Genomic DNA, 12,913 nt, shown 5'->3' with positions numbered 1-12,913 from the left:
CACAGTACAAGGCCACTGACAACAAGCATCAGTTGTGCTACTAACTGAGATGCAATTTGGTATGACAATGCAGTATCAGTTTTCTGTGTCAGGTACTATAAACACACGGAAAGTAAACCATGAGAGGAAATTTGATGAGGAAGTCACATGCCTTAAAAATCAGTTAGGTCAGACAATGCAAGTGGTTAACGTGAACGATCATTTGCATGACTACAGAACATAACACTTGAGCAAAACAACCGGAACATATATAGCTTCTTCTGAACATGATAAATGTAATGGCTTTAAGTATGAGAAATAATTGAAAAAGTTAATTTATTAAAAGCAAAAACATTTAAAGAAAGGATAGAGGAGGTATGCTGATTTGATGCACAGTTGAGTCAGGCACAGTCACAGGCCATGTTAAAGACAATCACATGCACAAGTGATGGGCGACTCACTGGCCATGAGGACATATTGCAGATAATGGAATTGTTAACAAGGCACTTGCCTCGTTCAAAAAACAAAAGAAAAGATAAAAATATTTCAAAAAAATAAATAAAATTCATGATCAATTAAAAAAAAAACATGAATTCATTAAGAAATCGAATAATTCAAAAATAAAAACAAAAAAATACACAATAAGCGCTATGGATTTCGAAAATACAAAATGTAAATTAAATTTAATTGTTCACTCCTAAAAATCATACACAGATGTTAGAAAATGTGAACAATTTATTATATAAATCACAGAAATGACATACATGAAATATATACAGTCCATTGTAGCACAATGCAGGTGTGCCCAATATTTACCCTGGGATTTCATTTTGAAATTTGTACAAAAAAATAATAAATACAAATGAGAAAAAATGAAAGAAAAATATAAATTCATCCATAGCATATAAAGTTTAAAAAACACATAAAAAAAGTTTGCGAAAAAAATGCTTCATTAAAACATAAAAGAAAAGAAAAATTTACATAAGGTATTAATTTATCAAAATAAAGATAAAAGTAGGAAAAAATGATAACAACATCAACCATTGAAGTGAAGATGTGGATTTAAAACACTTACATATGAAAAACTTCATCCACAAAAATATTGAAATACCATTAGAAGACTTATAATACTGTACGGCACCATAGCGGAAACATAACCGAGCAACCTCCAAAATCTGTTTAAACCAACTTTTTACGATAGAAGCAAACATGTTGCGCTGCAGTCGCAATATCAAATTCAACTATAAGAGCATGTGCTAAGGAATTAAAGTGGCCGTAGCTCAAGCTCACACATGGAAATAAAAGATGGAGTTTATCCATGCACCGTGTACTAGGGAATACCAGGTGCTTGCCACACGGTGCAGGGATCCTAAAGTGGGCATCCTAGTTATCACATTAAACACCAACCGTAGGATGCAAGGTGAAGTAGATTTCAAACATGCTTTCAATGTGTGAAAGCAGGATATTAAAAAAAGAAAAAAGTTAATCGTAAGCCAGACAGTTTAAATCGCAATCAATATAAATTACATACCAGTTGATATTGAAGAACAGGTTCCTGGAGAACGTCGGAAGACAGCGTGAATAACCAGCCGGTTTCAATTCAGAAAGGCAGTCTTATAATCAGCCAGTCGTAAGGGAAACAGACGCTTTCAGTCAGAAAGGCTACAACCTAAGGTGATATCATTTTAAAAAAAAGCTCATAATGAAGGCCTATATTTTAGACATAAAACAAATAAAAAAGTACGAAAAATTATTAATGTGTTGATTACTAGGAAAGGTGGATTTTAACCACCCGCCACTATAGAGGTGGATTGGTACTGCCCACCAGACATGCAGCGGTCCAACAACAGACAGAAGGATGCGCCTGATAAAAAGGGCGAGCGAATCCTGGGCCTTTGATATTGCAGGAAGTGTTGGGGGAAGCAACAACAACTGCAATGTTAAAGGTGCTTGCACCGCATTTTACTGTACAAAGTGGCAGGCTCCACAAAATGACTCAAAGTTGGTGCCTGGAAATGAAGGGGTGGTACCATGGGTACACATCAATGCAGGTACCACCACCCGCCCCACAAAAGGAGCCGGCAAATAAGCACAAATGGCTCTTCACAAGAGCCTTTAAACAGCAGCACCAAAGGCATGGAAAAGGCTATTATAGGACACAACCTAATATGGGAGATGGTGCCTGATAGGCAACGTCAACATATTAGTGGGCCTTTTCCATGCACGTGACAATAGGTGTTATTGCCACCAACTGAAAAGCGGAGGACAGAATTTGTATCCGCCACAATACCCTACTCCATGGTAATATAGCGGTGGGTAAATCTGCATGTGATGTCGATCATAAAAAGAAACTAATATAATACATATTGGTAAACCATAAAGGTTATCATGGTAGTAAACATCGAACTGTAACTATGTATTACACAACAAATATGATTCATAAAAAAATAGTGGTAAACTTAAATACCTCCCCTCTACTATTAAAGTAATTGAAATGAAAAATATTTAGAAAAGTAAAGTTCCCTTATCCGATAACAATAGCTAGAAAATGCAAGCTTGTCTCCCCAAACGCGTGCAAACAATAACAAGGCTAGATGAAAAAATATACTAGAAAAAACAAATAAAAAATGGAAAAAAATAATGTGTACATTTGAAGTGAGTATAATCAAAGATTATAAGAGTAGAGGTGTGAAAAAAATATATTCAATTCGGAAAACATGTCATAAAATAGTATAACGAAATTATAAAATAAATAGAAATTAATATACTAATATACCAAAATGTTGAACTATATAGTGAAACTAGTTTAGTCCAGTTTTTGTTACTTATTTGTAACAAAATATATACACAACTGTTCAAAAAGGTATATAAACTAAAAAAATGTTATGAAAAAATATAATGTATATAAATGTATTTCAAGTTGAAGTTATAATTTAAATAATATTTTTTAATATACATTTGTTAATTGGAATAAAAAAAATCAGATGTAAAAATCTCCCACCCTTGATCAAAGAATTTACAGCTGCATGGTAATATGCCAGTAAAATTAAAGTACAAGTGCCTCATTTTCATAAGAGCAGTCGTAAAGGTTTGAAACGGTCATTCCAGATAGCTTGAAAGCTAGAAAAAAAACACTTGAGCCAAATCTGTTTTTGACAATAAAGAAAGTGAAGGATAATTTTGTTTGTGAGACTGAGGAAGACAATTTAAGGAAGGATATTTAAGCCGGCATGGTGATCACAAAAAAAAATTAGGTGGAAAATTAGATTTTTTAAAGTAAATATTAAGGGGCCCATTAGGATACCCTTGCAGAAGACGAGACCGCGCGCCTTAAGTGCCTTAAGTGCGGGGGTCCCGAAGTCTGCATTAGAATGCGCCCACCACAGTGGCGGGTACCTCCACCATTTTTAACATTGTGGCGGGCGGTGCTCACTGCACCGCCCGCCACAATGTTAAAAATGAGTGCACACATTTGCTTAAAGAAAGCGGCAGGCAGCGCGCGGTGCCTGTCACTTTGTTTATGCACATGCTGGGGGGTACCACAGGTACCCCCGTGTGCACACCCCACCCCTCCTTCACTCTGGGGGCCAGCAGGGGTCCCCCAGAGTGAAAATCGCATGCCTTTCCTTGGCAGCATCGACGCCACGGAAAGGCATCCATTTTGGCACATTGTAATATGACTGGCGGTGTCTATGAGACACCACCAAGAAATTATTCATTTTCCACGACCGGGAGGGAAAAGCGGCGGAAGGTCTTTCCGTCCGCCCCGATCCCCCCCGTCATACTAATATGGTGGGGGGATTCGGGAATGGATGTCGGGCGTATTGCCTACGCCAGGCGGAGGCAATACGCCCGACATCGTAATGGGCCACAAAGTTTGCAAGTAATTCTAGGTAGTAAACTTTTTGGGAGTTAGACACACGCCATACCTCCGTGTACTAGCAGAGATGTATGTTTTAAAGAAACGTGTAGGTTTGGTAAGGTTTCAATAGATGGCCACTGAGCAGGGTCAACCGGCCAAAAAATGGCATTTTTTTAAAAACAGTTGATTATGGGATAGTTATGTTTAATGTCTCATCTAACATTTTTGTATTTTTGAATGACAAGGGTAATTGGAACAACCACATGTGTGAGGTTGCAATTGTAATCGGAAACTTTGGAGAATGCAGGGTGGGTGGAAGTTGATGTAACCACACGAATAGCGGAACTTTCCATCAACGGAATGTGAATGAAATTGATTGTTTTTGAAAAAAATGTTGATGTTAAAAATGGGATTCTGGGTAACAGAACATGGTAAAAGGCATACAAGTTAGAAACATCATGGATTTGCCTGGATAACTAAATGTCAAAAATGTATAGCTTTCAGATGTTTCACTAGGTACCAGCAGAGGTAGGATTCAATATAGAAAGATAGGCACTTTAAAAAAGAAAGGGTACGTTTCCAATGCAAAAATGTGGTGGGTGCACGTTATATTTTGCACCGTTTCCTACTGCAAGCACTAAGCCTACACACACAAGCGAGCTACCATTTTTATAATGAAACTTGCGGAATAACTGGTGGGTAGAATTTTGTAAATACAGTAAGATTTCCATCTCAGAAATGGGAGGAAAAAAAATGTTTTTCATTTTTGGAGCTTGCAGGGAATTCTGGGACACAGAACCTGAAAAGAGCCACACAAGTGACCACATACTGGATTTAACTTGGAGGCTCGTTAAGATGTCCTGATGTTCACCAGCTCTGAGCCGGCGGTGGCGACATCAACCACATCATAACGATTGAAAACCACGTTCATATTACAATGGCGGGGGGGTATCAAAGTGACGCAAAGTGCGTACGCCTCTTTTCATCTGGCAGACAATGATTCAGATTGTCAGCCGGGCAGAACTAGCATGGTGGTGGTGCATAACAAGCACCGCCATCCATAATAGGATGGTGTGATAGAAAAACATGATTTCCCCTATTACGTAAAAGAGAGCACATAGGGTCCCTAAATTGTGCCATCTTAATGTGAGGTTAAGACAATACATAACTGTAGACAGCACAACAAACATACAGTTTCAGAGTGACTTTATGTCGTGACAAGTGGTCTATTACACTAGATATATGTAAACACATGTATATATTAGGTTTTTAGAATTATTATAAGAAAAGTTTGTATATATTGTAAATATTGTTTGTGTTACAATAATGTTTAAGTAAGTCTGTAATAATTGACACTGATATGTATTTTCTTTTGGTTGTCTGTGTTTATTGTGTAAGTGGCACTAAGCGCACAACACCATGGCTCCCTGATGAAGGCTTGTAGCCGAAACGCGCGTATCATTAAGAGACTTTTGTTTTTTTGTTTTTTTCATCTTTAACCATTGTCTTCTAGCCATGTTAGATATAAGAATATGTCTGTAATTGATTTACTTGTTATTTGAAATTATTTAATTAGTGTATTAATTGAAAAAGAAAACAAAGTACAAAAGTAATATATATGTTAAAACAAGGTTTACCACATCAAATACAAAGAATATTTAATAATTTAAATAAATAATAAAAAAATGATTATTTTCAATAAAAAGTCTGTTTGTGCAATTTAGTGTATGTTCAAGGTAACAGTTCCTATTCCATTTTATTGTGTCTAATTATGTCCACAGTTTAAGTTATTTTTTGTTCACTAAACCTGATTATTGCAAACAATTGATGTGAAGCACTTTCCATGGTGGCTTCGCAGATGTGGAAAAGATGGGAATAATTGCTTTGGGGGACCGTTGTGGACCCCAAAGTGGGTTGAAAGGGTGGGGGCTGCACTGGTCAGGTACATGTGGTAGCAAACCTCAATGCCACACATAAGGTGGCGTGCCACTTGGTCCATGGCAAAGAACAACATGACTGTTGGGGTTTGCGGCGGGGGCAGGTTACAGTGGCACACTTGGAAAAGTCAAAGATGCAGGATGAGACTGCCACGTTAGCGGTTGCATACTAATTGGCAGTGTGGGACCTCCGAAAGCTGGCAGACAGTAAAAACACCGCTAAAGTAGTCCAGCAAGCATACTCATGGGGCCCATAGTGTATAATTTTTTTTAAATTATAGGTTAGCAGGGTTTTGCGAGGTGGCGGAAGTGCAAGGAGTAAAAATCCATATTTAAGGCAAAATGGGGGGCAGTTTTATTTGTAAAAATGTTGTGGGACCACATTGAGTTTTGGTCTAATTCCTGTTGCTGGCACTAGTCCTTCACACATAAGTAAAGTAGCATTTTTATAGGGAGAAGTATGGATAAACAGATTAATAGACGAACTGCTACTCCAAATTAAATTCCTTTGGAAAAAAAAATTCATAAAGAAGAAAATTGGGAAATAGGAAAACATGAAAAAAAAATCCCAACTGAATAACATGCTTGCATTGGTAGCGACAATATTTAAAATATGCAAAAAACGCTGCTTATAAACTCTTCATTTTGTTTCAAAAAGTTATTGTTTTCATTTGTACCTGTTTCACTCTGTTTATATTTAGCAAATAAATTGCAAGAAACACAGTAAGCAAAGATAAACAAGTGCAAGACGCAGTTCAGTTTTTCAATCTGGATTGGTTGGGTTTTTTGAGAACCTATAAGTCCTATATATCCCAAAAAGAGAAGGATAATGACGATTCAAGGTTACATTATTTGGAAAAATTACAAAAATTACAGGTGAAACATTAACACAAATGGATATATTTTTTAATAATTTAGTGAAATATTTACTATTGTGAAATATACATTAGCGGATTTAGAAAATTATACATATTGATGACTTACAATGTTTGTCTATTTTTCAGAAATGTATAGTTTACTGGGATCCAATTTTGTTTTTAAAGCAATTACTACCAAAACATGGAAAGAGGTTGAAAAAAAAAACCGGAAACATAATAATATGTCACAGTGAAAAATAAAAATTTGAAAGAAATATTTGTTTTACTGTCAAAAGTCAAGTTGCACAGAAACTGTAAGATTTTTTATTTATTTTTTTAAATACTTTATTGAAGCGAATGAGGCAAGCCACAGCGGTAAAAACAAAGGACAGAGCAAGTACAAAAAGATGTCAGATGCTATATATAACATCACACGGAAAAACTGGTGTACACAGTAGTATTGCGTATTTATGGCATTGAGAATGATACAAGATACATATTTTTTAATAAAGTAACAGAAAACCACAAAAAAAATTAACATCACAGAAGTTGAAAGCAAAGTGAAAAAAAATAAAATCATATCCATGAGATTGTAAAACCAATACAGCCAGCCGGCTCGCGATGTGTCAACTACCACCATAAGCAACCTCATCAGCTCAGACCCAGCAAACGCCACCAAGCACCCCACAGTCCCCGAATGGGCGGTCATATATAACCAGCACAGATATGCATTAACAAAAAAGGGCAGTGGACTGAACAAGCAAGAAAAAACCCCCCATGAATATCAGTCAAGACACAGTAGTTGTTACGAAGGGCAAAGTACCACCAGACGACATGCACCCAGCTCCTTGAAGCGAGGGGCAAATGCAAGCCGCACGAGCAGCCTTACGTAGTCGAGCGCGGCGTACGAGCCGCTCTTGCTCTAGCCCACCCCTGTAGGAGTAATAGGATGAAGTGACTGGGATGGCGTGTCCTGAGCTAGCTTTGCGATGTATTGCCGATATGGACCCCAAATGTCAGTTGGGCGGGAAGAGGTTGGAAGTTGTTCCGAATCTTCCACACTATTCACATTGCAGTATGCCACACTCCCCAGCCATGAAGTGATCGTCGGGGCGCGTCGCGCGCACCAGAGCAGTGCCACCTTCCTTTTGGCCAAGAGGAAGCAAATGGACGCCAGTTTACGAAGCTGGCGGGGAAGGTTTGCAACATAGCCCAGCAGCGCAATTTCAGGTGTGACAGTTAACGACAGTCCCAACATGTCCCCTAAAACCCGGTGGACCTCTATCCAGTAAGTGTGTAACCTCGGGCAAGTCCATGACAGATGTGCGAAGTCCGCCTGCGGGGCGTTACATTTGGGGCAGACGTGGGGCCTATTGGCATCGATTCTATGAGCAAGCGCCGGTGTGTGATACATCCTTCGCAGGAATTTAAAGTGTATGAGCTTGTGTCTACTAATCATGGAAACATCCCTGGTCATAGCACAACATGCCTCCCATTGGTCATCAGAAATCTGTGTACCCAGATCACGCTCCCATGCAGCGCGCACCACCTCGTCTGACGTTGGAAGAGAGGACAAGCACAATTCATAGAGTTTGGACACCACATGCGCCCCCGATTTGTTTTGTATAATGAATGTAAGTGCTGGATTGTCTTCAGGTGGAAGGGGGAATGTGGGAAATTCAGCCCGTAACATCGAGCGGAGTCTCGTGAGATTGAAGGCATCCATGAATGTTCGGTCGGTGAAGCAGGGGTCTTCTGTCAGAGAGAAATCATGACCATCTGGGAACAAGTCTCCTATCGTGAATACCTGGAATTTAGACAGTGAACGACGGACGAACGAGTCGCCAGTGATGGGGAAACAGTGCGGGTTGGGTAAAGGAAGAGCACAGGAGTACAGTTTGTCTATGTGTAGTAAGGTTCTAATCTTGCCCCAAGCCCAGGCCGTTGTGGACAGCGGGTGTATGTCATTTGGGTCCCGTGGGAGACCCTTGGGGAGGACTGCGTTAAGTGAGACTGGGAGCGCCGCATCAGCCTCCGGTCTCAAATGTGGGATTCTGGCATCCGGATGGAACCAAGAATGAGCATACGAACACTGTGCAACCAAGTAGTAGAGATAAAAATACGGAACCCCAAATCCACCTCTCTCATACGGCAGCGTAAGTGTGCGCCAGGCTACGCGGGGGTTTTTACCGCCCCACACCAGCCGTAACAGGGCAGTGCGTAGTTGTGTGAAAAAAAACTTGTTGAGAGGGATCGGGATATTATTGAAAAGGTACAAAAACCGGGGGAGGACTACCAACTTGACGATGGCGATCCGGCCAGCCATAGACAGAGGGAGACGGAGCCACCGGTCCGTATTATCCTCAAAAAAATACAGGGCTTGTCCGTAATTCAGACGAATAATGGACACTATGTCAGGGTGTATGTGGATCCCTAGGTATTTAACAGAGTTCTCGCACCATTCCAGTGGGAGGGAGCAAGGCCAACTGGCCGCCTTCCTCGAGACGAACGGATCCCTCGACCTCTCTCAGTCTGGTTTCCGGGCCAACCACAGCACCGAGACCGCCCTGATCGCAGCCACCGATGACATCCGAGCCCTGCTCGACAACGGAGAAACAGCGGCCCTCATCCTCCTAGACCTCTCCGTGGCCTTCAACACTGTCTGCCACCGCACCCTAGTGCAGCGCCTCAGCAACGTTGGAATCCAGGAGAAGACACTGGAATGGATCATCTCGTTCCTCGCCGGAAGGACACAGAGAGTCCGCCTCCCACCGTTCAGATCAGAAGCCACCGAAGTCATCTGCGGCGTTCCTCAAGGCTCCTCCCTCAGCCCAACCCTCTTCAACGTCTACATGAGCCCCCTCGCAGCCATCGCACGCCAACACAACCTCAACATCATCTCCTATGCCGACGACACCCAGCTGATCCTCTCCCTCACCAACGACCCCGCAACCGCCAGAGCCAACCTACACGAAGGGATGACAGAAGTAGCCAAGTGGATGATGAACAGCCGCCTGAAACTGAACTCGGACAAGACGGAAGTCCTCATCCTTGGATCCTCACCCTCCGCCTGGGACGACTCCTGGTGGACCCCCGCCCTGGGCAGCACACCCAAACCAACAGACCACGCACACAACCTGGGCTTCATCCTGGACTCCTCCCTCTCCATGACCAGACAAGTCAACGCCGTCTCCTCATCGTGCTTCAACATCCTGCGCATGCTACGTAAGATCTTCCGGTGGATCCCCACCGAGACAAGGAAGACGGTCACCCAGGCCCTCATCACCAGCCGACTGGACTACGGCAACTCCTTCTACGCCGGAACCACCACCAAACTCCAGAAGAGACTCCAGCGGATCCAGAACGCCTCAGCACGACTCATCCTGGACATCCCCCGTCGCAGCCACATCTCCGGACACCTGAGAGATCTGCACTGGCTCCCGGTCAACAAGAGAATCACCTTCCGTCTCCTCACCCACGCACACAAAGCCCTGCACAACCAAGGACCAGCATACCTCAAAAGCCGCCTCCACTTCTACGCTCCCACACGCCAGCTTTGATCGACCAGCCACGCCCTCGCCGCCGTCCCCCAGATCCGAAGAGCCACCACAGGAGGAAGGTCCTTCTCCTACCTGGCCGCCAAGACTTGGAACTCCCTCCCGACCCACCTCCGCCTGACCCAGGACCACCTTGCCTTCAGGAAACAGTTCAAGACCTGGCTGTTCGAGCAGAAGCGGACCCCCCCTCCCCTAGCGCCTTGAGACCCTCCGGGTGAGTAGTGCGCTATATAAATGCCTTGATTGATTGATTGACCGTGTGGTGGCGGGGGTGAGCGGAAACAGTTGCGATTTGTGCCAGTTGACTTTGAGGCCCGAGTAGTCGCCAAATCGAGCGATCTCCGACAACAAGGGTTGCAGGTTGGCCTCCGAGGTACGGACATACAGGACCATATAGTCCGCATAAAGCGAGACTAAGAGAGGGCCGGTGCGGAATTGGAGCCCCCTATGGAGATGTTTCTCCTGAAAGTGTCGCACTAGGGGGTCCATAGCAAGGATGAAAAGGAGTGGGGATAGGGGGCACCCCTGCCAGGTGCCTCTGGAGAGTGTGAACTTCTCAGTAATGGTACCATTTAAGCGAATGCGAGCCATGGGTGCCGTATACAGCAGCTCCACCATGGCTACAAACATTGCGGGCATGCCCATCCTCCGCATCACTTGTAGAAAAATAGGCCACTCCAGAGTGTCGAATGCCTTTTCGGCGTCTAAAAACACAGCGGCTGCCGGAGTGGAGGGATCGATCCTGTGTAGGACCGAGAAAAGTGTACGGAGATTCAGGGAGGTAGACCTGTGAGGGACAAAGCCGGACTGGGCCGGTGAAACAGTAGTATCCACCAGCAGCGCTAGCCGCATTGCCAGGACTTTGGCCAACATCTTATAGTCGAGATTAAGCAGCGACAGCGGACGATAGGAGATACACACCGAGGGGTCGCGACCCGGTTTGGGCAGCAAAACAATGACCGCCTCTCTGAGCGTGGGGGGGAGAACACCTGACTCCAGAGCTTCCGCATACACCTCGACAAGCCTGGGTACCAATTCCTCCTTGTATTCTTTAACCCCTTCGATGCTCATGACGAGCTCAGCTCGTCATGAGGCACGGTTGAGCTGTGCTGATGACGAGCTGAGCTCGTCATGAACAATGGGATTTACCAATCAATCAGCACAGGAGGAGAAAACCATTAGCATCAATGGTGTTATAAAAGTCGGCCGTGAAGCCAGGAGGACCAGGCGCCGAAGAACACCTCAAGAAGTCAATGGCTTCAATTATAGAGTACGGTGTGATGGGATGGGCCAGAAAGTCCTGCATGTACTTATCCAAGTATACCATGGCAATTTCATTAATATACGACCCCCAGTAATGCAGATGTGTAGAGGTGCCGGTAGTAAGCCCAAAAAATATCACAAATATCGGGGGTGGAAAAATGGTGCGTGCCTTGTGCGTCAATTATGTCAGTGATGTATGCAGCTTGTCGCGGTGGGCGAAGCAGCTGAGCCAATAATCTGCCCGGCCGATCCCCCTCACCGTATCGGCGTGCCGTGTGGTACTTGCTCAGAAACCGCAACTCTGTGTCCGCGGTTTCCCTGAACTCAAAAAGCAGCTCGAGACGCTTAGCTTCGCGTCTCGGTGAGGAGTCAGCGAGAATCTCGCTTTCCACCGTCAATAGCTCCGCCTCCACTCGCCCAAGAGTAGCGCGAATCTCACGTAATGCCCCCACATGCTTGGTGATACAGACTCCCCTAAGGGTGGCCTTGAACCCCTCCCACAAAGTGGCCCAAGTGGTCACAGAGCCAGTGTTGATGTCAAAATAGTCCTCAATGGCAGTACGGATTTCCTCAGTAAAGACCGGGTCCGCAAGGGCTCTTCCCGGGAAACGCCACTGCCGCTCATACCCACCCATCCTCGGAACCGCCAGAGTCAACACCACAGGTGAGTGGTCAGAAAGAGTGCGCGGAAGTGTGCAAAGATCAACCACCCATCCCGCCAAGCCCGGAGAGAGTAGCCAATAGTCAAGTCTGGAGCTGGTGTTGTGGAAGCTGGAATGGTGAGTAAAAGCTGGGGCATGAGCGTGTAGTCTGGCCCCTATATATAGCAGCGAGAAGTGTGAGCAAATAGCTGCTATCGCCGCGCGGGCAAGTGGTTTACGATCTGGGGAGGAAGACGTGCTTTCCCTGCCAGGGTCCATCAATAGGTTGAAGTCGCCCCCCAACGCCAGCAGCTATATGTTTGAGTGGAGCAGTGTTAGGTGCAGGTCGTGGAAACAGGCCAGGGAGTCAGTATTAGGGCCATAGACCCCCACCAAGGCAATCTTGTATCCATACAACACACCAGAAAGTACCGCATATCTGCCTTCTCCATCCACCTTACTGTCTGTAAACACAAAGGGTATTCGTTTGCGGACAAGAATTGAAACCCCCCGTGCATACCTACTGTAAGTCGAAAACACTCTATAGGTACACCAAACCCCTAGCCAATGAAGCGGTGTGCGCCCCTACCAGGTGGGTCTCCTGCAGGAAGAGGATATCCACCTTATGGCGGTCAGCATATTGCAGAACCTGTTTACGTTTACGAGTGGTGTTCAAGCCACGAACATTTCACACATCAACTTTAGCCTGGAAGGACCAGACTGCAGACCTAACCCGGCCATATTGTGAAATCCATGACAGCAATCGATGAGCGGTCATCAAACAAGCCGATCCCATAAGCTTCGCAATCTAACAGAA

This window comes from Lissotriton vulgaris, chromosome 6 (assembly GCF_964263255.1).
Source record: "Lissotriton vulgaris chromosome 6, aLisVul1.2, whole genome shotgun sequence".
NCBI classification, from domain to species: Eukaryota; Metazoa; Chordata; class Amphibia; order Caudata; family Salamandridae; genus Lissotriton; species Lissotriton vulgaris.
This window is presented reverse-complemented; position numbering follows the sequence as displayed.